The 2230-nt window shown below is 45.3% G+C and overlaps 1 pseudogene; it reads left to right on the top strand.

The window, feature by feature from the left end:
• Positions 1-571: 571 nt before the first annotated feature.
• On the top strand, positions 572-1245 carry LOC102995282 (ubiquitin carboxyl-terminal hydrolase isozyme L1-like; annotated as a pseudogene).
• Positions 1246-2230: the final 985 nt, after the last annotated feature.

Genomic DNA, 2230 nt, shown 5'->3' with positions numbered 1-2230 from the left:
AACCTGAAGCAAACTCTGTGAATTTCTTCAGCACTTATTGCTCACACTGACATTTCACACTTACCTTATACTTTTTACTAATATTTTTATGTACATACATATTTCTAATCTCCCGATCTAAATCCTTAAATTAGAGTATGTGTTACCCTCCTCTGTGTATGGGAATATCCCTCATGTATCACCTTGCCCAGAATATTTTATGCTCAATAAAAATCTGTTGCTTAATTGAGTTACTTCTATAAGCATAAAGAAGCAAGCAGCTTTGAAACTTAGCAATAGAAATATGGATCCAGCTCACTAATTCAATTCTTCCTTCTTCCTAATAAAAAATCTCCTCGTGCCCATTATCTCCCAGGAGTCTTTCATACAGACATATCGGTGATTCTCAGTCTTCGAATCCATCCGTACTTGATAAAATGGTAAGATTTTGAACCTAACTAAATAGTGAGAAGCACTGATAATACATGACTTGGCTAATATTTTGAGTAAGAATCTGGACAAGATACAAAAACTAAAGTAGTGGCTGTTTTTCCTCTTCTCTGGGCTGTGCTTCCTTCCCTAGTTCGCGAACATGCAGCTCAAAGCGATGGAGATTAACCCGGAGATGCTGAACAAGGTGCTGGCCTGGCTGGGGGCCGCAGGCCAGTGGCGCCTGGAGGACGTGCTGGGCCTGGAGGAGAAGTCTCTGGGCTCAGTGGCAGCGCCAGCCTGCGCGCTGCTGTGGCTCTTTCCTCTCATGGCCCAGCATGAGAACTTCAGGAAAAAACAGATTGAAGAGCTGAAGAGACAAGAAGTAAGTCCTAAGGTGTACTTCATGAAGCAGACCATTGGCAACTCCTGTGGAACCATCAGACTCTCATTCATGCAGTGGCCAATAATCAGGACAAACTGGAGTTTGAGGATGGGTCAGTTCTGAAACAGTTTCTTTCTGAAACAGAGAAGTTGTCCCCTGAAGACAGAGCAAAATGCTTTGAAAAGAATGAAGCCCTCCAGGGAGCCCATCATGCCGTGGCACAGGAAGGCCAATGTCGGGTAGATGACAAAGTGAACTTTCATTTTATTCTGTTTAACAACGTGGATGGCCACCTCTATGAACTTGATGGATGGAGGCCTTTTCCGGTGAACCGTGGCACCAGTTCCAAGGACTCACTGCTGCAGGACGCTGCCAGGGGCTGCAGAGAAGTCACCGAATGTGAGCAAGGAGAGGTCCGCTTCTCCACTGTGGCCCTCGGTGAGGCAGCCTAATGCCTCGTGGGGCGGCACTTCGCTTTCTCTCCCCTTGCCTTCATCGTGAAAGTATATCCCTACCTATGTGGTCTAAATGCTTCAGTACTTGTAGAGCGCAGCTGTTCTCCTCTGGTTCTGCAGATACGCACTTACCCTCAACCTCGCCTACTCACTAGCAGAGCTCACTGCCCATTGAGCAAGCTTAGTGTCACCCTCTGATGGCAAAGCATTCCCCTCACTGTATGTCTTATACCTCAATATCTAATGCTTTAATGGCTACTTTGGTTTGTGTCTGTAAGCTAAGGCCTTGGATGTGGTTTAATTGTCCTTAAAAGGAATAAAATTTTTCTGCTGCTAAGAGATAAAAAAAACAAAGAGGGGCTTCCCTGGTGGCACAGTGGTTGAGAATCTGCCTGCCCATGCAGGGGACATGGGTTCGAGCCCTGGTCCGGGAAGATCCACATGCCGCGGAGCAACTAAGCCCGTGCGCCACAACTACTGAGCCTGCGCTCTAGACCCCGCGAGCCACAACTAATGAAGCCTGCGCGCCTAGAGCCCGTGCTGCGCAACAAGAGAAGCCACCGCAGTGAGAAGCCCGCGTGCAGCAACAAAGACCCAACACAGCCAAAAATAAATAAATAAATAAATAACAAAACAAAACAAACAAACAAAAACTGAAGTAGTAATACAAGTTTCATTATAGAAGCTGAATAAGATAAAGGAAGGATGACCTCTTCAATTGGGCAGAGATGTTTTCGTCATTTTTTCCCCATTTTAGTAACAAATCACAATTGTGCTTACCCATTTCAACGATAGATTTCTCAACAGATGCTAGGTCTAATCTAGTAGTCATGCATGATAGTTTTGAGTTCCATTACTCAATCTATTATTAAATTTCTATTATCTTTGAAAATGATTACACCATGTTTAGTAGCAAAATTGTTTGGCCCAGTGGCCATGGCTCAGGGGCCCAGCCGTTCCGCGGCATGTGGGATCTTCCCGG

The sequence above is a fragment of the Physeter macrocephalus genome, chromosome 6 (genome assembly GCF_002837175.3).
Source record: "Physeter macrocephalus isolate SW-GA chromosome 6, ASM283717v5, whole genome shotgun sequence".
In the NCBI taxonomy this organism is placed as follows: Eukaryota; Metazoa; Chordata; class Mammalia; order Artiodactyla; family Physeteridae; genus Physeter; species Physeter macrocephalus.
The sequence above is the reverse complement of the archived record's forward strand: the minus strand, read 5'-3'. Positions and strand labels throughout refer to the sequence as shown.